This window comes from Bufo gargarizans, chromosome 3 (assembly GCF_014858855.1).
Source record: "Bufo gargarizans isolate SCDJY-AF-19 chromosome 3, ASM1485885v1, whole genome shotgun sequence".
Classification (NCBI taxonomy): domain Eukaryota; kingdom Metazoa; phylum Chordata; class Amphibia; order Anura; family Bufonidae; genus Bufo; species Bufo gargarizans.
Window position 1 is genome coordinate 270,626,575 of NC_058082.1, and position 27,164 is coordinate 270,653,738.

The following is a 27,164-nucleotide window of genomic DNA, read 5'->3' on the forward strand; positions in this document are numbered from 1 at the left end:
AAATACCTTACGGAACTCCTGAACTTTGTGTTGACACACAATTTCTTCATATTTAATGGCTTCTTCTACCTGCAGCTCCAGGGAACGGCTATGGGGGTGGCTTTTGCGCCTTCATATGCCAACCTTTTCCTGGGGCTGTGGGAGAGGGAGCTATTCATGTCAGATCACGGTATGTTGATGGACCGAGTTATTTTTTGGGCCTGGTACATCGACAATATCTTCTTGATCTGGCATGGTTCCGTTGGTGAACTACAGGGGTTCATGGATAGTTTGAATATTACAACATGGCTACGGCATTACAGTGAATGGCATTACTTACCTGGATGTTTCATTGGCTGTGTAGCAGCCAACAAACGTGCGGGGAGGAGACTTGAGCATGGCGGTCGAACACACTCTCCCAACACTAGCTGTGACACATCCGGGTGCACCAATATAGGGGCAGAAGCGAAACACTCCTTGACTGCAGAAAAGGCTTGCAATGCCGAATCAGACCACACTGAAACATCCGGCCCTTTCTTATTCATGTCAGTTAATGGTTTCAACACTGTCGAATAGTTCTTAATAAAGTTTCGGTAACAGTTGGTGAACCCCAAAAACCGCATAAGAGCCTTCAGATTTTTGGGTCGATCCCAGTTCGAAAAGCAGAAGATGACACAGGTAGCCCAAGAACTGCACATTCTGTACAACAAAAACACAGTTCTCCAATTTTGCATACAATTTATTATCTCTCAGGATCTGTAACACCTATCTAATGTGATCCTGATGAGTCCCCGCGTCTGGAGAATAAATTAGTATGTCATCCAAATACACGACAACAAACCTCCCCACAAGGTGATGAAAAATGTCATTCACAAAATGCTGGAAAATCGCAAGAGCATTGGTCAACCCCAAAGGCATGACCATGTTCTCAAAGTGTGTAACGCACCTAGTTGATCAGTTAGGATCTCAACTGCGGAAGCAATGGACATCCACTATTATCCCACCAACCTTGTGTTTGGCTGTGGAATTCGCGGTTACTCAGTATGTACCCCAGGCGTAACTCTCAGCCTTAGGCGGAGAGTTTGGGGTAACAAAATCATTTACCGCTATCCATCCAATTAGTTTTACTGATGGCAAGGAGGGACTCCCAGAATTACAGAAGTCACAAGTTAGTATAAGCTAGTGCAGAGTTCAGAGTTAGCATCTAGTATGCAATAGCTTCAGAGTTAGTATATAGCATCTCCTCAGTTTAGTATATAGTATGCCATAGGTTCAGAGTTAGTATAGCATGTCCACAGTTTGGTATATACTATGCAGTAGGTTCAGGGTTAGTATAGCATGTCCACAGTTTAGAATATACTATGCAGTAGGTTCAGAGTTAGTATAGCATGTCCACAGTTTAGTATATACTATGCAGTAGGTTCAGAGTTAGTATAGCATGTCCACGGTTTAGAGTTGAATTGGGAGTATCGCCTCACACCAGCAGTAACCACCCCACTCTTCCAGTTCCAGGACATTAATCAGAGCAGGTAACAGGCATATACTTGCGGTTAGTTGGTCCTGGCTAGAAGCCTGTGGCAAGAAGGTAGACAGTCCTTCACGATGTTGTTAGGTATCCAAGTTTGGATATGTGGACAGAGTCCTCAGATGCAATGGAGCTAGCAGGGTGCGCACTCCATTAGTGGAACACCCTGCTTAGCACCTGTCTACTATTTAAGGCCCAGGCGGTAAGTGGGCGGAGTCACAGAAGGCCCGGCGGCCACTGCGTTCCACGCTGGAGCGCAAGCCAGCGTAACAACACAGGCAGTCGCTGCGTTCCACGCTGGAACGCAAGCCAGCGTATCATCGCAGACGGCCGGTGCGTTCCACGCTGGAGCGCAAGCCAGCGTATCGTCACAGGGAGCCGCTGCGGTCCAGGCTGTATTGTTACAGTACCCCCCCCTTTGAGAGACCCCTCCGAGGTACCCCGCTAGGAGAGGGTCGGTTGGGAAATCTTCTATGGAACAATCTTTGGAGTCTGGGAGCATGAACGTTTTGCACATCTTCCCAAGAGTCATCCTGGGGACCATACCCCTTCCATCTAACGAGATACTGGATCTTCCCCCGTCTTCTTCTGGAATCAATGAGCTGCTCAACTTCAAATTCTTCTTCTCCTTGGACCTCTATCGGAGGCAAGGGTCGAGGGTCACTTGATGGGAACGGTCTAGGTCTAAACGGCTTCAGTAGTGACACGTGGAATGTGGGGTGTACCTGTAATCGAGGAGGAAGGGTGAGTCTCACCGTGTTGGGGTTAATAATCCTTTCTATCGGAAAAGGACCCATGAATTGTCTTCCCAATTTCTTGGAAGGTACCCCCAACCGAAGGTTTTTTGTTGATAACCAAACCGAGTCCCTGGCCTGGTAGGGAGGACTTTCTCTCCTACGACGGTCGTAGTAACGCTTCTGTCTTTCTTTTGCCCGTTGAAGGTTGTCTTTTAGCGTCTTAAGGGTAGTTTGCAAAGTGGTCAGATAATCGTCTGTGGCTGGAACGTTTGTGGGAAGGCTGGTTTGAGGAAGAGACCTAGGGTGAAATCCGTAATTAGCAAAGAATAGAGTATGTAATGTGGAGGAATTCGTAGAATTATTATAGGCGAATTCAGCGAGAGGAAGTAGGCCCTCCCAGTCATCCTGGAGAAATGAGCAGTGACATCTGAGAAACTGTTCCAGACACTGATTCACCCTTTCAGTCTGCCCATTAGTTTGGGGGTGATAGGCGGTAGACATTCTGTGGTCGATTTGAAGTCTGGAACAAAGTGCTCTCCAGAATTTGGATACGAATTGCGAACCCCTGTCTGATATGACCTGGCTAGGAATTCCATGTAACTTAATAATATTAGACAGGAATACCACAACCGTGTCCATGGAGGAGGGTAACTTCTTGAGGGGCACGAAGTGTGCCATTTTAGTCAGTAAATCCACTACCACCATGATGGTGTTGTTTCCTCTGGAAAGGGGAAGTTCAACTATGAAATCCATCGAGACCCATTCCCAGGGTCTGTTGGCGATGGGAATACTCATTAGGAGACCATAAGGTCGGTTCCTGTCAGTTTTACATGAGGCACAGATCTCGCACGTAGAAACGTATTCCTCAATTTGTTTGGACATCTTTGGCCACCAGAAGTTCCTGCGTATCAGGGTTGTGGTTTTAGCAATGCCGGGATGTCCCGTGAGGGGTAAATCATGGCAAAGTTTGATCACCTGATTGGTGAGGGAGGGTGGTATATACAGTTGGCTGTCCTTGTAAAGGAGACCCTGTTGATTCTGCGAAAGACCAGGGGGGGTATTAGCACGGTCATTAATTAGAGCATCCTTGAGCTGGGTTTCCAACGTTATGGTGGCAAGGACGAGTTTCTTCGGTGGAATGATCCATGTGGGGGCCGTGTCTGAGGTGCGAATTTCAGCCAGTCGTGACAAGGCGTCGGCCTTCCCATTTTTTGAGCCTGGTCGGTATGTAATTTGGAAGTTAAACCTGTAAAAAAAAAAAATCCACCGTACTTGACGGCCTGATAATGTTTTATTGGTTTTCAGGTATTGTAGATTACGGTGATCCGTATAAATTGTGATGGGGTGTATTGATCCTTCAAGTAAATGCCTCCAATTTTCCAGGGACCATTTTATGGCGAGGTGTTCCTTTTCGCCTATGGGGTAATTGAATTCGGCGGTATTTAGCATCCGGGAGTAGAACCCGATAGGATTTAACGGAGTTGAAAGAGCTTCGCTGGGACAGAACAGCTCCTATGGCTGCCTGGGATGCGTCGACTTCCAGCACGTAGTGATGGTTCGGATTTGGGAGAGTCAATATCGGTGCCGTAGTGAACCTGTTCTTTAATAACTCAAACGCTGATTGGGCGTCCTTGGACCAAACGAACTTCGTGTTGACACTAGTTAAACGGGTTAGTGGCTTAGTGGTAGCGGAGAAATCCTTAATAAATTTCCTATAGAAGTTTGAGAACCCCAGGAACCGTTGAAGAGCTTTCCTGGAATCCGGAATCGGCCAATTTTGGATGCAAGTGATTTTTGAGGGATCCATCTGGATACCTTTGGGTGAAATTATGTATCCGAGGAAGGGAAGAGAGGTAGTCTCGAATACACATTTTTCCTGTTTGATGTATAAACGATGAACACTTAACCGTGCAAGGACCCAACGGACATGTTTCCTGTGATCGTGTAAGTTATCGGAATACACTAGTATATCATCAAGATAGATGATTACACATACGTCCAGTAGATCCCTAAAGATGTCGTTAATAAAATTTTGGAATGTGGCAGGGGCGTTGCACAACCCGAAGGGCATAACTGTATACTCGAAGAGTCCATACCGAGTGCGGAAAGCTGTCTTCCATTCATCCCCTTTTCTGATCCTAATTAAGTTGTATGCGCCTCTCAAGTCCAGCTTGGTGTAGATTGTTGCTGTTTGTAATCTTTCTATGAGTTCAGATATTAGCGGCAAGGGGTACCGATTTTTGATTGTTACTTTGTTCAAGGCTCTGTAATCTATAATGGGCCTTAAGCTTGAATCTTTGTTTCTCACGAAGAACATCCCTGCTGCTGCCGGGGAGGTTGAAGGCTGAATAAAACCTTTTCGTAAGTTCTCTTCTAGGTACTGTTTGAGGTGAACAAGTTCTGGTTGTGCCAATGGATAAATTCTACCCGTGGGTATCTCACTACCCGGCAGCAAGTCTATGGGGCAATCGTAAGATCCATGGGGCGGAAGAGATTCCGCCTTCTTTGCGCTGAACACCTCAGCAAAGTCTGCGTATTGGATGGGGACCTGGTTCACTCCCACGTGCATGAGAGATTTGAGGGGGAAACAGGTCTCCATACAATAAGGTGACGTGAACTGAACTCTCCCCTGTTTCCATAGGAGGGTTGGCTGGTGTATTTGCAACCATGGCAACCCGAGAATCACGGGAAACAATGGAGTGTATGATATCAAGGGATAAGAATTCTGTGTGGTTATTTTCACATGTCACCATGAGGGGTTGAGTCTGGCTGTGGATAGAACTAGAAGTGGTACCGTCAATGAAACTTTTTTCTCATGTGGGGAATTTTATTTCGCTCAACTAGATGCGTGTCGATAAAATTCCCCGAAGCTCCCGTGTCCACCATGGCTTCAACGGTAATCCGGTTTTGGTCCCACTGTAAGGTGAGAGACGTGTAAATGTAACCACCAGTACTATTTTTTGTACTGCCTATGGTACAAGACGTGCCGCTCTTACCTTCGCACTTCTTACGTATCGCGGGACATCCGTCAAAGGTATGGTCAGCAGACGCACAGTATAGACAGAGCTTGAGGTTACGTCTCCGGGCTTTCTCTCTCTCGGTGAGAGGTCCTCGGATCGCCCCAATCTCCATCATCTCCACAGCAGGACCCTGGCAGAACGGTCTTGGGTTGGGAGTGAAGCCTGAGACTCTCTCGGCTCTGCGTTCCCTCAGCCGTCTGTCAATGGTGGTGGCCTTCTGCATCAAGGCATTAAGTGTGATTGGTAATTCTCCTCGGGCTAATTCGTCCTTCAGGGCCTCAGAAAGACCTAGGCGGAACTGATTCCTAAGAGTGATATCATTCCATTTAGTCTCCCGGGCCCAGCGAGTGTATTCCGCAATAAAGTCCTCTACAGGTTGTTTCCCTTGTTTAAGGCTGCGTATAGCGGTCTCAGCGGTCAGCTGTTTGCTATAGTCTTCGTAGAGAGAGCCATTTTTTCAAGGAACAGAGGAAAGGATTCCAGGACTGGGTCTTCTTTTTCTAAATAAGTATTGGCCCATGCTCTGGGCTCCCCCCTGAGGTATGAGATCATGGTAAGTACTCTTGATCTGTCAGTTGGGTAAGTCCGGGGCTGCATCTCAAACATTAATTTGCATGCGTTCAGGAAATCCCTGAACTGTCTTCGGTCACCCGAGAATAACTCAGGTGGGCTTACTTTGGGTTCAGGTCCATCACGGTGGTGTCCTGGCCCCTGAGTGACAAGTTGCCGTAGTGCCTGGTTTTCTAGCTGGAGATGTTGTACAGTCACATTGAGGGTCTCCACCCACTTAGTGAGGGTGACGAGGTGACCTGCAACCTCCGCTGGATCCATCTGGGTTCCACTTATATGTAACGCACCTAGTTGATCAGTTAGGATCTCAACTGCGGAAGCAATGGACATCCACTATTATCCCACCACCCTTGTGTTTGGCTGTGGGATTCGCGGTTACTCAGTATGTACCCCAGGCGTCACTCTCAGTCTTAGGCAGAGAGTTTGGGGTAACAAAATCATTTACCGCTATCCATCCAATTAGTTTTACTGATGGCAAGGAGGGACTCCCAGAATTACAGGAGTCACAAGTTAGTATAAGCTAGTGCAGAGTTCAGAGTTAGCATCTAGTATGCAATAGCTTCAGAGTTAGTATATAGCATGTCCTCAGTTTAGTATATAGTATGCCATAGGTTCAGAGTTAGTATAGCATGTCCACAGTTTGGTATATACTATACAGTAGGTTCAGGGTTAGTATAGCATGTCCACAGTTTGGTATATACTATGCAGTAGGTTCAGGGTTAGTATAGCATGTCCTCAGTTTAGTATATAGTATGCCATAGGTTCAGAGTTAGTGTAGCATGTCCACAGTTTGGTATATACTATGCAGTAGGTTCAGGGTTAGTATAGCATGTCCACAGTTTAGTATATACTATGCAGTAGGTTCAGAGTTAGTATAGCATGTCCACAGTTTAGTATATACTATGCAGTAGGTTCAGGGTTAGTATAGCATGTCCACAGTTTAGTATATACTATGCAGTAGGTTCAGAGTTAGTATAGCATGTCCACAGTTTAGTATATACTATGCAGTAGGTTCAGAGTTAGTATAGCATGTCCACGGTTTAGAGTTGAATTGGGAGTATCGCCTCACACCAGCAGTAACCACCCCACTCTGAGTTCCAGGACATTAATCAGAGCAGGTAACAGGCATATACTTGTGGTTAGTTGGTCCTGGCTAGAAGCCTGTGGCAAGAAGGTAGACAGTCCTTCACGATGTTGTTAGGTATCCAGGTTTGGATATGTGGACGAAGTCCTCAGATGCAATGGAGCTAGCAGGGTGCGCACTCCATTAGTGGAACACCCTGCTTAGCACCTGTCTACTATTTAAGGCCCGGGCGGTAAGTGGGCGGAGTCACAGAAGGCCCGGCGGCCACTGCATTCCACGCTGGAGCGCAAGCCAGCGTAACAACACAGGCAGTTGCTGCGTTCCACGCTGGAACGCAAGCCAGCGTATCATCGCAGACGGCCGGTGCATTCCACGCTGGAGCGCAAGCCAGCGTATCGTCACAGGGAGCCGCTGCGGTCCAGGCTGTATTGTTACAAAGTGCCCCTCTGGGGTATTAAAAGCAATCTTCCATTCATCCCCTTCCTTGATCCTGACCAGATTATATGCCCCCCTTAAGTCCAACTTGGAGCACACCTTGGCACCAACAATCTGGTTAAACAAATCAGGAATCAAAGGAAGGGGGTAAGGATCACGGACAGTAATCCGATTGAGCTCACGGAAATCCAGACGTGAGCTAAGGGTTCTGTCCTTTTTTAAAAAAAAGAAAATTTCTGCTGCCACAGGAGATTTGGAAGGTCTTATGTGTCCTTTAGCCAAACTCTCAGTAACATACTCTCTCATGGCCATTCTTTCGGGTCCAGAAAGGTTAGATTTGGTCAACTTAGCTCAGGGAATAAGGTTGATAGGACAATCATATTCCCGATGCGGAGATAATTCTTGGCATCTACTTTCAGAAAATACATCTGAAAAATCAGATATAAAAGAGGGTAATGTTTTAGTGGTCAAAGCAGAAAATGACGTATTCAGACAATTATCAACACAATAATCACCCCAATCCAGAATCTGTCTAGCTTGCCAATCGATGGTTGGATTATGCTTGCTTAACCACGGTAAACCCAGAATCAACGGAGCAGGGAGACCTTCCATCACAAAACACGAGACAAACTCCTGATGAAGGTCACCCACTCTTAATCGGATGTCATGCACCATCTGAGACAAACACTTCTGAGTTAGAGGTGCAGAATCAATGGCAAAAACGGAAATGTTTTTCTCTAATGCACTCGGTGACAACCCGTGCATACGGACAAACTGATTATCAATCAGATTCATACCTGCCCCACTGTCGATAAACACCTCAATCCCCACAGTCTTGGACTCTAGCGCCTCCTCGGCAGTCAGGAGAAATCGGGTACTACCAGTAAAAGACAAATGCATGTTCTCTGACTCCCCTCAGCGCTCAAGATGGCGACCAAAACGGTCACCAATAGGCCTTAAAATTTGCAGATTGTGACAAGACTTTGTATACACTAATTTCTGAGACTGGCAGGACCTTTATTGGTGATCATACTTACCTGATCCCCAGTGCTGGATTCCGGCTTGTTTGCTTCCCAGCTTCCTTTGCTTGTCTTGTTGCTTGTCTTGAGTCCATGAAAACTTCCCATTTGACGCCATTACAGCCAATAACTGACCACTGCTTCCCTTGCATTATGTTAAATGGTCATGTGATGCAAGGGGAGCAGATCTCCACTGTGGCCAGTGATTGGCTGCAGTGGCATCAAGATAAAAGTTTTCATGGAGAAACCCAAGACAAGCAGCGGAGGCCTGGAAGCGAATGAGCCAAGGCCCAGCACCTAGGGATCAAGGAAGCATGATCAGCAACGCAAATCTGGCTAGTCTGAGAGTTCATAGAAATGAGTGCACAAACCCTCAAGAGCCTCAAGATTGATAGAGTTAAAAGAAGGAATCAAAAGGAGAGACAAATGGGCAACTACACAAGGTAAGACACGTCTTTAAAAAAAAAAAAAATGATATGCATTTTAAATTTGGCGACTAAAATTTTCATTTGGCTCCTACATTTTTTAGGTTAGAAGCCAATGCCTCCTTGATATTTTTTTAGTCTGGAGCACTGCCCCTCTTACCCCTCCAAATGTCAGATGGGAATTAGACGTCCCCTTTTCTTTTTGACTCTGAATGCATGGACATACATTGATAAAATGTCCCTTTTGTCTGCAAAAAAACACACACCCTTCTTACGACTAATACTCCTGAAAGCAGATCCAGGAGTAGCTCCCCCTAATTGCATGGATACGTCCCCCGACCTAAACTCAGGAGTATCTTCACCCAAATTGTCAGAGGAAGACGATATGTTATGTGATAGTACGTCCTGAGAGTGGGGGCCCCTAGATCTCTCTCTCAGGCGCCTATCAATGCATACAGTAAGAGACATAGATGCTTTCAAAGACTCAGGATTCTCATGAAAGGCCAAAGCGTCCTTCAGCCTCTCTGATAATCCCTGACAGAACTGACTACGGAGGGCTGGATCGTTCCACTTAGTATCCGCAGCCCACCTCCTAAACTCAGAGCAATAGATCTCAGCAGAACGCTCTCTCTGATGAAGGCCATATAACTTGGTCTCAGCCAGGGAGGTCCAGTCCGGGTCATCATAAATGAGCTCCAGAGCTCTAAAAAATTATCACAACGACTGGAGGGGCTGCGATCCAATCGGCAGAGAAAAAGCCCAAGACTGAGTGTCCCCTTTAGCAATGGAATAACCACACCAAGTCTCCGACTCTCCTCCCCAGATGAGTGTGGACGTAGCTTAAAATACAATTTGCACGCCTCTCTGAACAAAATAAAATTATCACTCCCCCAGAGAATCTGTACGGGAGGGCCACTTTTGGTTAAGGACATGCCTGGTAACCCCACTAGGACCAGCAGCCTGTGGTCTCAGGACCTGCGAGACGGTCGTGCGGAGGTCAGCTCCCTCCAAAGACAGCCCCTGCAGCTGTTCGGCCAGTGCAGAGATAGGATCCATGGCTGCACTGACACAAGCAAAAGAAATGATGGTTTGGCAGTTTATAATGTCACGCTTCGGTGTTTAAGGGGAAACCTACACCGAACATAGGAGGGAAAGGGATGAGAGGAAAAGGCCTGGAAACTAGAGAAAGGAGTAGGTCACCTCCTAGAGAAACCCTAATCAAAGTCCTGACTGACTGCAAGTATGAACTGACCCCGAAGCTAGGTGAGTTCATACACCTTAATCTAAAGTCCTAACTCACCCTGTAGGACCCTGGTACTAATGTCAGGACAAAAGACAACCTGTTCCTCCAAACGGTAAGACGAACAGGGGTCTCCCTGAAGCCTAAACACAAATGACAGGGAAAAGAACAACACAAGTAAACCAACACAATAAACAAAAGGGGAAAAAGACACTTAACTTCAAATGGCTATGGAAGCATAGGAACTGTGCTGAGATCCAAACACCAGCACTCCAGAACAAGACTGAAGCTATAAACCACACAGAATGATGGGAGAAGCCACAATAAATAGGGAAGGTAAAATGATCACATAAGCAACACCTGAAGTAAGGGATGTGGCCATTACCAGAAACAACACAGACACAAATTGATCCACAAGGAACCTGTCAGATCAAACCACGTGTTGCCAGTCTCACTGGTCTTCTGGCATCTGTCACGGGAACGTCAGTGACAGTAGATTACAGAAACACCCCATTTGTGATCGTAAACTGCTGTACAGGAACACAGCAGGGCGCAGAAGGAAAGGAGCGCCATGTAGTTTTTGGAGGGCAGATTTCGCTGGGATAATTTTAAGTTGCCATATCACATTTGAAGACCCACTGATGCACCCCAAGAGTAGAAACTCCCAAAAAGTGACCCCATTTTGGAAACTGCGGGATAAGGTGGCAGTGTTTTTGGTACTACTTTAGGGTACATATGATTTTTGGTTGCTCTATATTACTTTTTGTGAGGCAAGGTAACAAAAAATAGCTGTTTTGGCACTGTTTTTATTTTTTGTTTTTTACAATGTTTATCTGACAGGTTAGCTTATGTGCTATATTTATAGAACAGGTTGTTACAGACGCGACAATACCAAATATGTTTGTTTCAGTTTTACATATTAAAGCATTTTTGAAAATAAATATTTTTTTGTGTCTCCATATTCTGAAAGCCATAGTTTATTGATTATTATTTGGGTTACTGTCTTATGTAGAGGCAAATGTTTTCTGGTATGAGATGACGGTTTGATTGGTACTATTTTATGGTGCATTTGACTCTTTGATTGCTTGGTATTACACTTTTTGTGATGTAAGGTGAAATAAATTGCTTTTTTGACCCTTTTTTTTTTTTTTTTATGATGTTCACCTGAGGGGTTAGATCATGTGATATTTTTATACAGCAGGTTGTTACGGAAACGGCAATACCTAATATGTATAGTTTTTTATTTATTAAGTTTTAAACAATAACAGCATTTTTTAAACAAAAAAAAATCCTGTTTTAGTGTCTCCATATTCTGAGAGCCATAGTCTTAGGTATGGTCCCATTGCAGAATGAGATAATGGTTTGATTGGCACTATATTTGGGTGCGTATGACTTTTTGATCGCTTGGTATTACACTTTTTGTGATGTAAGGTGACAAAAAAGGGCTTTTTTTACACATTCTTTAATTTTTATTTTTTTTACAGTGTTCATCTGAGGGGTTAGATGATGTAATATTTTAATAGACCTGGTTGTTACGGACATGGCGAGGCAAAAGACAAAGTCTTAGCGCAAAACTTCAGTGTTTAATCACACTTGAGGCAAATGCACAAAACAATGCGTTACTTTGCAGTCTTGGTGTTTACTTCACAAACACTGGAAAGTACATCTTGGTGTTACTTCACACAAATTGGAAAGTTCATATAAGACAAGTCACCTTGATGTCAGTTCTGCCACCAGCAGTCCACGGCAAGCTTCAGGGGGCCTGTTTCCTCGGCCCATGGGTCTCAGCCCTCCAACCTGGCACCAAGCCACAGATCCCAACACAGAGATCCTGCTGCTGAGCCCAGCTGCCTATTTAAGGACAGCCAGGTTCTGCCAAAAACCCAGACCAGTAATTAAAAATCCAGTCCGGTATTTGACCCCACCTGGCTGCAAATCAACCCAGTAGCACATGCTGGGAGAAAAATACCTGTTTTCCCAGACCATTTCCCTCACTGTGTCACATACCCCCCCCCCCCCTTTATTCAACCCTGAGGGGCTGAACACTCGCCAGACAATGTACTCGGGACAGGGCATCAACGTTTCCCTGCACCCGGCCTGCCCTGTGTTCCACTGTAAATGTAAAGTTATGTAGGGAAAGGAACCATCTGGTGACTTGGGCATTTCTGTCTTTGGCCTGGCTCATCCACTTGAGAGGGGAGTGGTCGGTTACCAGGTGTAATTTTCTCCCCAACAAATAAAAACCGGGGAGACCCGAGTGCCCACTTGATAGCCAGGCACTCTCTCTCCACTATACTGTACCTGGTCTCGGCTGGGGTGAGCTTACGGCTGATGAAGACAACGGGATGCTCCTCCGTGTTGATTTCCTGAGACAGTACAGCACCAAGGCCTGCTTCGGAGACATCGGTCTGTACTATAAATTCCTTTTTTATGTCGGGTGTCACCAAAACCGGGGACCTGCACAGGGCCGACTTCAAAGCGGAGATAGCCCCTTACGCCTGATCATCCCAGCGAACCATCACCGACCGGGGTTCCTTCAAGAGCCCGGTCAATGGCGCGGCCACTGTAGCATAGTGGTGGACAAACCTCATGTAATAGCCCACCATTCCCAAGAATGACTTTACTTGACTAGTAGTGACAGGTTGGGGCCAATTCCGTATTGCCTCTATTTTGTTCACTTAGGGTTTGATGACTCCGCGCCCAATGACATACGCCAGGTATTTAGTCTCCTCTAACCCTATCGCACATTTTTTTGGGTTAGCGGTTAGTCCAGCCTTCCGAAGGGAGTCAACTCTGGCCTGCACTTTGGGTATGTGACTTTCCCAGTCGGTACTGCGGATGACAATATCGTCCAGGTAAGCCGAAGCGTACCGACGATGTGGATGAAGCAAAATGTGCATAAGTCGTTGAAAAGTGGCAGGGGCGCCAAGCAGACCAAAGGGTAGCACCTTATATTGGTACAGCCCCTCTGGTGTGATGAAGGCAGTTTTCTCTTTGGCAGCCTTCATCAAGGGTACCTGCCAGTACACTTTGGTGAGGTCCAAAACAGAAAAATACTGGGCTTATCCTAACCTCTTGATGAGCTCATCCACCCGGGGCATGAGATACACATCGAATTTGGAAATCTCGTTTATTTTACGAAAATTGTTACATAACCGTAACATCCCGTCCGGTTTGGGTATTAAAACTATAGGACTGTGCCACTCACTTTTAGACTCCTCAATAATGCCTAGTTGCAGCATTAGCTACACTTCCTCCAAGATGGCTTGTCGCCAAGCCTTGGGTACCCGGTATGGTTTTAACCGGACTTTTGCCTGAGGCTCAGTGACAATGTCATGCTGAATTGTGGAAGTGCGTCCGGGGAGGTCTGAGAACACATCCATGTTCCTGCTGATGAACTCCCTTGCCTTCTGAGTCTGTTTAGAGGAGAGGCTGTCAGCAATCTTCACTGTGGCAACCGTTTCCCTTGCAACAGACTGAGGGGCCAGAACCTCTTACTCTAGAAAACTCGGCCACGGGCTGTCGTTAGTACTGGTCTCCCTATCTTTCCAAGGTTTGAGTAAATTCACATAGTATACCTGCTCTGGATTTCACCGCCCTGGCTGGTGTATCTTGTAGTTTACCTCTCCAACTTTTTCGATTATTTCGTAGGGTCCCTGCCACCTAGCCAGGAACTTGCTGTCAATGGTCGGTACCAGAACCAAAACACAATCTCCCGGGTTAAAGATCCGGACCCGAGCCAGCCAGGAGACACCTGGCAGATCCAGTGCTGGAGAGGGATTGGCAAAGCCTTCCAGAACATATCAGCTAATAGTCGATCCAGCACATCACGCTTTAGCCACTTTTGCAAAACGTGAAATAAGTCCTAATACTGGGTTCTCGTGGGCTCAGCCGGGTTAAACCCACACTGATGTACCCGCTGGGCCTGAACCAACACATTCACCCCCAGTCTTGCCAGAATCTCACCCTTTACTTTCTGGTAGTTGGCCGCTTAATTGTCCGGGAAGTCAAAATACACCCGCTGAGATTTGAATGCCAGGAACGGAGAGAAGACCTCAGACCTCACTGGTCTCGGGGTAGTTTCTCCCTTGTGGCCACCTTCTCTTACATCGCCAGGTCAGTTTCGACATCATCTTGGGGATTGCCGCACGTGCCGCTTTCCGGACATCATGGACGCTTTGGGATGTTCCTGCCGTCGGTATAGCCATCACGTGTTGTAACAGCAGCTGGTTTGTTTCTTGCTGCTGCCTGTTAGCCTCCCGTTGTTGCAGGTTGGTTTCTCCCTGCTGCTGGTTAGCCTCCACAAGAGCCTTCATTATGGCGTTGTGTTGAAATTTAGTGGGTTTAATTCAAGACAACCGTGCCTCGAGCAAAAATTAAAAACAATACTTCGGCGATCACGCCTGTCTCATTGCGCTTGCACGCATCCTCCGCCAATTGTGGGGTTTTGCTTTGGTAGATGGGGTAAGCGGACGCAGTACAGAGGCAAAAGGCAAGTTCTTAACGCAAAACTTCAGTGTTTATTCACACTTGAGGAAAATGTACAAAACAATGCGTTACTTTGCAGTCTTGATGTTACTTCACTCAAATTGGAAAGTTCATATAAGACAAGTCACCTTGATGTCAGTTCGGCCTCCAACAGTCCACGGCAGGCTTTAGAAGGCCTGTTTTGTCATCTCATGGGTCTCAGCCCTCCAACCTGGCACCAAGCCTCAGATCCCAACACAGAGATCCTGCTGCTGAGCCCAGCTAACTATTTAAGGACAGCCAGATGCTGCCAAAAACCCGGACCAGCAATTAAAATCCAGTCCAGTATTTGACCCCACCTGGCTGCAAATCAACCCTGCAGCACACGCTTGGAGGAAAATACCTGTTTTCCCAGACCATTCCCCTCACTGTGTCACAGGGGGCATACGTTGTAGCGGATTGTATTTAGCCTGGCCTGTTTGGATCATGTAGGACGACATTCGGTTGATTGTATGGCTATGTATTGTAAACTGTAATGTTTACTGTGTTAGATGCATTGCTTTTCTGTGCCTCCTCCCCTCCCCCTTTTTATTTCCTGTCCCATTCTTTTCCCAGCAGGGTGTGGTCTCAGGGACACTGAGAGACCAGTAATCTAGCTGTTCTGTCCCTCCTCCATCTCCCATCAGCCCTTGCTATTGTCTGTCCCCACCCTTCCTTGTACCATGGTCATCTATGTGCCCCATTGTATGTAAATAAGGCTGTTGGGGGGTTTAAAGTGTGTGCCATGTCCAAATAAAGTTAGTTCTGCTCCTGATGCTGTGTGTCGTCCAGTCATTGGGATTGCTGTTGGGATATTATTGGACTATTTTGCCTGCTGGAATTACTACTCTATGGATTTATGATACTTGTTCCTGAGCCTCACTGGGATCTTAGGTGGAGATTGGATGTGGAATATCAGCTCTCCGCTACATACGTCTTTTTCATTGCTTGGTGTTGCACTTTTTTGGATGTATGGTGACCCAAAAAATTGATATTGTTATAGAGCCAGTCGTTACAGACTCGGTAATACCCAATATGTCTGGTTTTTTTGGTTGTTTTTTTTACAATTTTATGTGTTTTATTTTGAGAAAGGGGCTTTTTTTTACTTGAAACTTTTTGTATTATGAAAAACACTTTTTTTTTTGTCTGATCCCCTCTGCAATGCATTACAATACAACCTGTGCAGTGTGTGATGTGTGTGTGGTGCAGTGTGACATGTGTGTGTGATGATGTGAGCTTTGCTATTGGTTATTTCAGGCACAGGCAGCATCGCTGCACTGCCTGTGCCATTCCCTGTGCTGCTAAATGTAGGGGAGAAGTCTATTGGTTGGCGCGCTGGTGTGGGCGGCATGTGGAGCGCCGCGTCGGGCATGCCCAGTTTAATTATCGGCACACACGCACGGACAAGCAGCACAGGGCATTTATTATTTTGAATGTGCAGGGAGGATGAGTGTTGTTGTACAGGGGCAGTGATGATGAGGGTCGTTGTATACATCATATACAGGGGAAGTGTGGATGAGGTTCATTGTACATTATATACATGGGCCGCTGACAAATGCTTTATACTCTGCAGTTGATGGAGGGGGTCGTTGATAGGTAACCGTCTCCAGCCCCCACAGATGACGCTCTCAGGGGCAGAGATTGGTCAACTGCAGTGGGAGACTCCCGGTGCCCGGTCTCAAGCCCCAGTCAAGTGCCCACTGGATGCCATTGTGGAAGTGTCCCGGGGACTGTGGCCGCGCCCTGGGGGAGGTTTCGGGCTACGGACCCTCCTTCCTCCGAGCCTCGGGCTCTCTCATCTTGTAACAAGGAGGATGGTGGAGATGAGTCGTTGAGGACCTGCAGCATCCTGGACTCCGTTCCCCGCACGTTGGAAGCCGGTCTCAGGTGAGAGCTCAGCCCTGGGCAGTGGGCACCCATACAGGGCCTGCCGGGTAATGACGCGTCACCGTGAAAGGAGTGCTCCTCCCCTTCTCGGATGACAGCCCGCAATGTAGTGTAATCATAGTGGAGTCTGTCCGCCATAGAGCCGCACACCCTAGCCAGTAGATCCTCAGCACTGAGTGTGATCCCAGTCAGTGCCGGGTGTAAGACAGATGCCATAGAGAAGAGATTGTGCCGGAAGTACTGCCAATGAGGATGGGTCCCCAGTGCTGGTCCCACCTACACCAGCGGTGGTGATTGGGCAGCGCCCTGGTGTGGGGGCGGCGTGTGTGCTGATAGGTTGCCACGCATGCGCATTTAACATCGGCACGCACAGACACATCGCAGGCACAGAGGGATTTTATTATAAAGGATAGTCTAAGGCACACCTGTGCAATATTCATGCTGTCTAATCAGCACCTTGATATTCCACACCTGTGAGATGGGATGGATTATCTCGGCAAAGGAGAAGTGCTCACTAACACAAATTTAGACAGATTTGTGAACAATATTTGAGAGTAATGGGTCATTTGTGTATGTAGAAAATGTTTCAGATCTTTGAGTACAGCTCATGCAAAATGGGACCAAAACCCAAAGTGTTGCATTTATATTTGTGTTTAGTGTATTTTTACTGACTGTCCAGAAAATTCTGGACGATTAGCAACCTTGTCCAGCAGCAATGTGGTGTCTGCTTCCCATTGTTTGTGAAGTTTTCAGTGCGGAGGTCTGCATGGTGTCCACTTGCTGCTTGGTTGTATTCAAAGGAGCTAAGCCGCAAGCGGATCCAGGGAATCTAAAGTGAACAGAGACCGCGTCAGTTTCTGTTGCTGTATACAGTACATTGCAAATTTTGAGAGCATCAAAATATGTCATGTGTACAGGGTATGGGCCCTAAGAGTACAGCATTTTGTAGTATGAATTTTGATGTTGATTTGAAAATGGTGAAACCCATGGTAAAACGCTTCACTGTTGTGCAACATTGGGCATGCTGTGGAATTGAAGGTTTGCAGCATTCTCATATTTAAACCTCGTGCACATGACCATGTATATTTTGCGATTCAAATGCTTAATTTTTCTATTAGAACTAGCTATTCTTGTTTGCAAAATAGACACGTTTAGCACATCTTTTATAGGTTACGGAACGGCCACATAAATCCGGACAGCACTGTGGACTCACTATGTGTGGGTATAGCATAATGGTATGGCCATCTGTGCAGGTTTTGAAATGCAGTTTTGAATTTGAAACCAGGAGTGAAAACAGGAGAAGTATTTGTCTTTTATACTTGCTCTCATTTTATGATCCACACCTTAATTTGGCTTCAAAAATTGCATCAAAAACTGAGAACAGATATATAAAAACTTTAAAGTAAATTAAAAAAATTGAAAAAATAGAACATTGCAATATTCAATGAATAAACAATATTTGCAGAATCTGTAATACACTTCTAAGTGCAATATTATGTAAAGTAGCAGTAAAGTAAATATGTAAAGTGCCCATAGCCTACCTGCTGAAATAAACAATTCATACTTACCTGCTCCAAGCTACTCCGGTCCTGCCCTTACCATCTCAATCTTTCCTGCGCTTTTTACATCTGTCTGGCCATTTAGCAGTGATATGCCCACAAGTCGCACATTATGACCTTGGTCTGCTGGATATAAACAGCAAGGGAGCCGGAAGATGAAGACATCAGGGGCAGCGCAGAGGACTGCAGCGGCATGGAGCAAGTAAGTATAAATCTTCTGTTTTGGGGGCATGAATGTTTACCCCTTTAAGTGATTTCATAACAGTATACTGCCATATTTTACCTGAGCATTTTTTGTTGTTGTTTTCTAGACAATAAAAGCTAAGTTTAGGATTTTAACTTTTATCTATACTTTTAGAGTAAGAAAAGAGTATTGTTAAAAAACAGCTACCTGATCTGTTGAAGTTTGCTTTACTGTACAAGATCATTATTAGAATTAGGGAAATTACTGGTAGAAAGTAATACTGGCAAGCAATCGTTTTTTTGCCTGGCATATTATGGAAGTACTTTACTGAACACACTCTTCGTATTCACAATGGCCATTTACATTTTCTGAAATTGCTCATTGCCCTGTTAATTCTAATGCTTTTCTATTTCGCTTATTCTTTTATCTTATTATTCCAATTTTACCCAGTATTCAAACTTTACAAATCTAGTTCATTTTATTCTCTGTATTTTCTTTTCTGGGTAACCGAATGGACTTTTACTAAAAATTCTGTCTCACACGGTTATAAGAAATAGAGCCTAATAGTTTCCTATGTGTTTGGTTATTTAAACAAACTCTACCCAAAGCAATAATCCTTAATTGACTTGATTCTCCCTTGCCCTTTATCGGAAACTAGAAATTTGACAGAATTAACAGCAAAGGCTTTCAGCTACTTTGTAAGTGAAGGCCATTACAATAGTAAACTAATATTGTGCAGTTACCCAGATGCAGGTCCATGCAGCAAAATCACATAAAAGTGATCTACTGTATACTTTAACTGTACTATACTATATTATAACTATAACTCTGCCCTCCACCTCATCAAACAGACCAACTTCACCTCTCTTATCTCTTCGCTATCAAATAATAAAAACTGTCTCTTAAGGCCTAAAGTGCTGGTTCCCATCACTGACCTCTGTGTTGAAGATCTGGCCACCTACTTCAAATTGAAAATTTAAAACATCCTGAATGAAATTATCTCCTAGTCTCCATGCATCATTGATCCCCTCCCATTTCACACCTACCCTGGTTTACTTTCTTAATTTGACTCCAAGCTTCTCTCTTCTTGACATACTACCTGCACTACTATTCCCTCACACTTCCCAAACTCTCTCTACCCAGCTGTCATTACCCACCCACTAAAAGTAATTTTCAACCTCTCTTTCTCTTCTGCCATCTTCCCCTCCTCTTTCAAACATTCTGTAATAACCCCATTACTGAAAAAATATCTCTTGACTTATCCTGCATATCTAACTACACAGTGGCATGAACCCAGTTTCAGCCAGTCAAGGCTCCACCACCTCAGCCGAAGGGAGCTATCTGTCATTTCCATCTTCTGCTGGTCCAGATACTAATCCTCCTCCTCCTATTCCTCGTCAGTCATTCATTCAGCAATCGATCATCTAAGCGATTGCCAAGAGACAGTGGTATGAGTGCACGCATCCAATGGCGCAGAAGCTGAATGTGCTCCTGTCCAAGTTGCTGGTGCTGCAGACTCTCCCTTTCCAAGTGGTGGACGATGCACCTTTCAGAGAACTGATGGCTTGTGCCGAGCCGAGGTTGAGAGTCCCAAGCCATTATTTATTAGCGAAAAAGGCAGTACCAGACCTGCACAAATATGTAGAACAGAAGGTGGGCTAGTCCTTGAGCCTGTCCGTGTCTGCCAAAGTGCATGGCAGTGCCGACATGTGGAGATGTAACTATGGTCAGGGACAATTCATGTCCTTTACGGCCCACTGGGTGAAAGGATTCTGATTGACGCATTCGGTCTGACCATTCGACTGTGGGTGAAAAGCAGAAGAGAGCTACAACCGAACCCCCAAGCGAGAACAGAATCTGGAAACAAATTGCGTGCCCCTATCAGAAACAATGTCTAAAGAAATGCCATGCAATTTAACAATATGATCAACAAACGCTTGCGCCAGCGTCTTAGCATTGGGTAACCCAGGAAAGGGAATGAAATGTGCCATTTTGCTAAAACGGTCCACTACCACCAGAATCGCAGTCTTCCTCGAGGAACGAGGCAGGTCCATAATGAAGTCCATGGACAGATGTGTCCAAGGACGGAAAGGAATGGGTAACGGGAGGAGAGAACCCGATGGCCGTGAATGAGGGACCTTGGCACGAGCGCAGGTCTCGCAGGCTGCCACAAAACCCTCCACCGTCTTACGAAGAGCCGGCCACCAGAATCTCCGAGCAATGAGATCCACTGTGGCTCTACTCTCCGGGTGCCCAGCAAGGACAGTATCGTGGTGCTCCTTAAGAACCTTGTGTCGTAAAGCGAGAGGCACAAACAACCTCCCAGGAGGATAAAGATCAGGAGCCGCTGCCTGAACCTCTGCCTTCAAATCAGGATAAAGAGCAGAGACAACCACCCCTTCAGCCAAAATGGGACACGGGTCTTCAAAGTTCCCCACTCCCGGAAAACAACGTGACAGGGCATCCGCATTCACATTTTTAACCCCAGGGCGGAACGTAACAACAAAATTAAACCTAGAAAAGAACAAAGACCATCTGGCCTGTCTCGGGTTCAGACGCTTGGCCGATTCCAAGTAGGCCAGATTCTTATGGTCGGTAAACACAGTAATATGGTGTCTGGCTCCCTCTAACCAATGGCGCCATTCCTCAAAAGCTAATTTGATGGCCAACAACTCCCTATCTCCCACATCGTAATTTCTCTCTGCAGAGGATAGTTTCCTTGAGAAAAAGGCACACGGTCGCCATTTGGCAGGAGAGGGACCCTGAGATAAGACCGCACCCACACCCACCTCAGAAGCATCCACCTCAACAATAAAAGGTAGAGTGACATCAGGATGTACCAAAATGGGAGCGGAAGCAAAACTCTCTTTAATACTAGAAAAGGCTTTAAGCGCATCTACAGACCACGAGGAAAAATCCACCCCCTTTTTAGTCATATCAGTGAGTGGCTTAAAACAGAGGAATAATTCAAAATGAACTTTCTGTAATAATTGGCAAAACCCAAAAACGGCATTAGCGCCTTCTGATTCTCAGGAAGCTCTCAATCAAACACAGCACGGACCTTCTCAGGATCCATCCGAAAACCAGAAGAGGAGAGAAGAAAACCAAGAAATTGAATCTCCGGAACCGCAAACACACATTTTTCCAGTTTAGCGTACAATTTATTCTCCCGCAGAATAAGCAAGACCTGACATAGGTGGTCCCGATGAGTCTTGAAATCAGGAGAAAAAATTAAAATGTCATCTAAATTTCCCCATTAAATGATAAAAAATGCTGTTCACAAAATGTTGGAAGACGGCCGGAGCATTCATCAAACCAAAGGGCATAACCAAATTCTCAAAATGACCCTCAGGGGTATTGAAGGCCGTCTTCCATTCGTCCCCTTCCCTGACCCTGACTAGGTTGTATGCCCCTCTTAAATCCAACTTAGAAAAAACTTTAGCCCCAACAATCTGGTTAAACAGGTCCGGGATCAGAGGAAGTGGATATGGGTCACGAATCGTGATACGGTTCAGCTCCCTGAAATCCAGACAAGGTCTTAGAGAAGCATTTTTTTTCTTAACAAAAGAGGGTCGGATGTGTCCCTTTCTCAGGCTCTCAGAGATATAAGTACGCATAGCAACCCTTTCAGGTTGGGAGAGATTGTATAGTCGTGATTTTGGCAGCTTGGCACCTGGGATGAGATTAATAGGGCAGTCGTACTCCTGGTGAGGGGGCAACTCCTGGACACTAGTCTCGGAAAACACATCCGAAAATTCAGAGAGAAAAGATGGCACAGTCTTGGTAGAAACCTCTGAAAGAGATGCAGTGAAGCAATTCTCTCTGCAAAACTCACTCCAACCATTTATTTGCCTTGCTTGCCAATCAATGGTGGGGTTATGTTTAGTGAGCCAGGGTAGCCCCAAAAATAGAGGAGTAGGTAATCCACTTAGGACGAAACATGACATATCCTCAACATGAGCGTCACCCACAGTCAAACGGATATTGTGAACTATGCCCTTTAACGATCTTTGAGAAAGTGGAGCGGAATCAATAGCAAAAACAGGTATATCCTTTCCAAAGTGCATACCTGGAAACCATGCGTTGTTGCAAATTGATTATCAATGAGATTGACAGCTGCTCCACTATCTACAAAAATCTCACAAACAATGTTCTTGCTGTCTAGCGCCACCCTGGCAGGTAGGAGAAAATGGGAACTACAAGCAAACGGCAAACCTTCAATTTCCGCATCAACCTTGCCAATAGTAGCAAATGGAAAGGTTTTAGAGTTTTTTTTGTTTTGTTTTTATTACCCTTAGAAAACTTTATGAATCTCCTAGAGGGGCAAACATTAGCTAAATGATTTATACCCCTACAACAGAAAAGAAACCCTCCTCTGAGAGCTGAATCCTCTACTATCAGAGGCAAGCAAACCCAGCTGCATGGCCTCCTCCTCAGAGGGGATTGAGACAGACTGAGACCCCTGCACACTGAATGAGACAGCCCCACTGTCCTTGGGCTGAATATGACAGGAAGGAGTAGTCTCCTCTCTCTCTCTCTCTCTCTCTCTCTCTAAGACGCCTGTCAATACGAACAGCTAGAGACATGGCTGACTCCAACGACGCTGGTCTCTCATGAAAAGCGAATGCATCTTGCAATCTTTCCGAAAGACCATGGTAAAATTGACTTCGGAGTGCAGCATCATTCCAACCAGTATCAGCTGCCCATCTCTGAAATTTAGAACAATATATCTCTGCGGAGTGTTTACCCTGGCATAAGAAATGCAGTTTAGATTCAGCCAGAGCAATACGATCCGTATTACGTCATCATATATCTGCCCCAGGGCTACAAAAAATTCATCCACCGATCGGAGGGGCCGTGCCCCCTCCGGCAGCGAAAAGGCCCAAGACTGAGCGTTATCCCTGAGCATCGAGAAGATGATCCCCACCCTCTGCTCCTCATCACCAGAGGAATGAGGAAGTAGGTGAAAATGGAGTTTGCAAGCCTCTCTAAAGCGAACAAAATTCTCACTACCCCCGGAGAACATATCCGGAAGCGAGATCTTAGGCTCGGAACAAACTCCATGAATGCCAGCAGAACCGGTCACCTGAAACTGAGACACAGTTTTACGGAGATATGCTACCTCCAGTGAAAGACCTTGCATGCGGTCAATCAAGGCTGAAACCAGATCCATGCTTAAGACGGTTATGGCGGATTATAATGTCACGGGTGAAGTTTGCAGATAGCTGGAACTTATGAATAAACGAGCGACTGGCTTGATCCCAAACTAAGGAGCTCATAGGTGAGCCCTATAAAACCCTAAGAGCTCTCCCTGACTGCTATGCACATGCAAGGGTCTCGATGGTAGACGATTGCATGCCCACGTACCTAAGTCTGTGTGACACCTGAAAACATTATAATAGTGAGGGGACACTACCACCGGCTCCCTGCACTTAATACAGACGGAGTCAGGGTCACCTAGAATCAAGCCAGTAAGGAAACACAATAAAGTAAAGGACTTATCTGAGCAAACAGCAGACGCAGCCTCCAGCAGTGAACACTTCATCCAGGAAGTAGTATAAACCGCAAAGTGAGGCAGTATGGGAGGGAATATAAAGGAAGATGATTAGTCTAAATAAGTGACACCTGGCAGAAGGAAAGGAGATGAGAAAGTGAAACCAAAACAAAGAACATCATACAAGAGGTAGAGAAGAAGAACGTCTGCTAGACCTTCTCACAGAACTGGCGGTGAATGATTCATGTCCTGGAACAGATGGTGGTAACAATGGCTGGTCAGGGGACTGGAGACGTGACACATAGATCTCATGGCCACATGAGCCCTGTGGGGGCTGAACTGGAAGAGGAGGAGAGGGAAGGAAGACATTGGAGCACAGGCAATATGTAGCGAAATGGGTGTTTTTTCTACTCGGGTGACAGGAGAGGAGCAGTCAGAGAAGCTACAGGGCAATGAGGAAGACGAGACAGAGGACCCAGACACACCGTGGCAGTATGCAGTGAACATGGAAGCAGGGAGCGTCACTTGCACAAATGTCCCAATCCATGCTTACTTACTTGCGTAGTGACAGCCGAATTGTCACCATTCGGCAGAGGGGTGACTTCTGGCTCTCCACCTTCTTGGACCCTCGCTACCTGTCCAGAATGGAGTGCTTTTTTACACCCACTATGAGGGAGGACAAACTGACTGAACTACTACAGAGACATCCTATGTAGTCAGTTGGCCGCTGCCTATCTGCGCCATCGTCCATGCTCTTGCAGGTCTGACCGGGGGGGTCCTCTCCACTCACGTTCCACTGCCATGGCTGCTTGGGAGGGGTGGGGTGGCAGGAGCAGTACCAGCTCCATCAGCATCAGCCTGAGTCTACCTGCATAGTGAAGAAACTACTCACCAGCAGCAGCAGGTAGGCCTGGAGCAGGACCTGAACCTGCAGGTGATGGCATACTTGGACAGCACACTGCCAACCCACATTTAAGATCCGCTGGACTACTGGTCAGCCAAACTGGATTTGTGGCCACAACTAGCAGAGTTTGCCCTGGAAAAGCTGTCCTGCCTGGCCAGTAGTGTGGCATCAGAGTGGGTGTTTAGTGCGGCAGGGGCCATAGTTACCCCAAGGAGAACTTGCCTTTCCACCCAAAATGTGGAGAGACTGACCTTTTGTCAAGATGAATCAGGCGTAGACCAGCCACCAATGCCTGATGCATCTGATTAGATCATCCATGCCGACTCACCCAAACCGTGAAAAAAGAGACTGGTTTCTTCTGGCTAACTGCCTCAGCTACTACTCTGATGCTGCCACCTGCCTGATGCCACACATCTGATGCCAAGTGCTCCTTCTTTCACCCACCTTCGTCAGCGGGTACTGGTATTTCCACCCACCTCCACTCTGTCACCGGGTCATTTTGTGGTCTCCTGATGCTGCTGCTGTCATCTTCACACTATGTCACCTTCACACTCTGTGGTATCCTGATGCTGCTTCTGCTGCTGCCATATCCACACTATGTCACCTTGCCACTCTGTTGTATCCTGATGCTGCTGCTACCATCTCCACACTATGTCACCTTGCCACTTTGTGGTATCCTCTTGATGCTGCTGCTGTTGCCACCTCCAGACTCGGTCATTGTGCCACTCTGTGGCCTCCTCATACTGCTGTCACCTCCAAACTCTTTTATTGTGCCACTCGGTGGCATCCTCATGCTGCTACCACCTCCAGACTCTGTCATTGTGCCACTCGGTGGTCTTGTCCTGATGCTGCTGCTGCCACTTCCAGACTCTGTAATTGTGCCACTCGTGGCCTTCTCCTGATGCTGACAACTCCATACTCTGTCATTGTGCCACTCGGTGGCCTCCTCATACTGCTGCCAACTCCAGATGCTGTCATTGGGCCACTCTGTGGTCTCCTCATGCTGTTTCCACCTCACCACTATGTAATAGGTCCACTCTGTGGACTTCTTATGCTGTTCCCACCCTACCCACTTCATGACTAGTCCACTATTTTGACTTTCGGCATGGCTGACATCATAATTTATTTGATCTTTTATCTGGATTGTCAGAAAGAAGGAAAAATGAGATGCACAACGGATACTGTGAAGACATGCAAATATTCCATTCATGTGTCATCTCTGTTTTAGATCCACTCCTGTTTTTTTGGGGCATTAGCAATACTGATGGATTATTTAGCAAATGCTGACCGAGTGAAGGCGTATGCTCCACAGACAGGATCTGTTTTTTTATGGGTTATTGTTCTGACTGATCAGAAGAAGGGAAAATTAATCAGTGACATCAACACAAAATTACTGCTGATACCCTCTCCACTCTGTCGGGGGGGCTCTACTTGTATAAGCATTTAATAGAACAGATTCTGTAGACATCTATGTAGAATCAGCTGACGACGGTGTAAAAGGAGTGTGCTTCTTCTTGGCGCTAACATTGACCTGTAAGTCTGAGTTCATATTTGAACTATTTGGTCAGTTTTGGCCCCGTGACTGCCCAAATAAGTGAAGTGTGCAGTGATTCTAACAGCAACGCCTGTCATCTGCATGTCATACGGACTCACTTTATTATTTCACTACCAAAGCAGACTCCCTATGCGTGTTACTGCAAGGCACAGTGTTCTACACCACTATAAAGACTCTCTGCAGCCAGGAAATAACCGTTTTTTTTTTAACGTAATAACTCAAATAAAAAAATCTAGAAATTCAAATCACCCCCATCCCAAAAAAAAGTCAGTGGCCAATTTAGTGTTTTTGGTCGCTCCATTTACCACAAAAAATTAAATAAAAAGTGATCAGAGAGTCATACACCCCAGAATGGTATCAATAAAAAGTACAGATCGGCCGCAAAAAATGAAAGGTCACACAGCTCTGTACACATAACTACAAACAAGTTATAGGGGTCAGAATATGGTGACCAAAAAGTTTTTTTAAATTTTATTATCAGTATCAAAACTCAAGAAAAACTATACATATAATATATTGCCAGACCTGTAGAATGAAAGTAACTGATCAGTTTTAGTGCATATCTAATGTCAATAATAAACCTGTAAAACTGTTGCAGAATTTCTTATTTTTTCCCCATTCCACCCTATTTGGAACTTTTTTCCTGCTTCCCACCACATCATATGCCATATTATATGGTAGAATTAGAAATTACAACTTGTTCCCACAAAAAACAAGCCGTCATACGGCTATGTGAACTCAAAAATAACAAAAGTTATGGCTCTGGGAAAGCAGGGAGTGCAAAATGAAAAGGCAAAAACAAAAAAACCTCTGGGGTAGAAAGGGTTAAATATTCAACAAAACTGGTATGGCAGACAAGTCTCCCCACCACATGAAGAGGCGGTCATCAATGTATCTGCCATACCAGTGTATGCACCCTCCAAACGGATTGTCAATGATGTAAAGGAACAATTTCTCCCAAAAAAGCCATAGTGAGGTTTGCCAATGAGCGCAAATATTTTGCCCCCATTGACACTCCCTCCTGTTGCAAATAACATATCC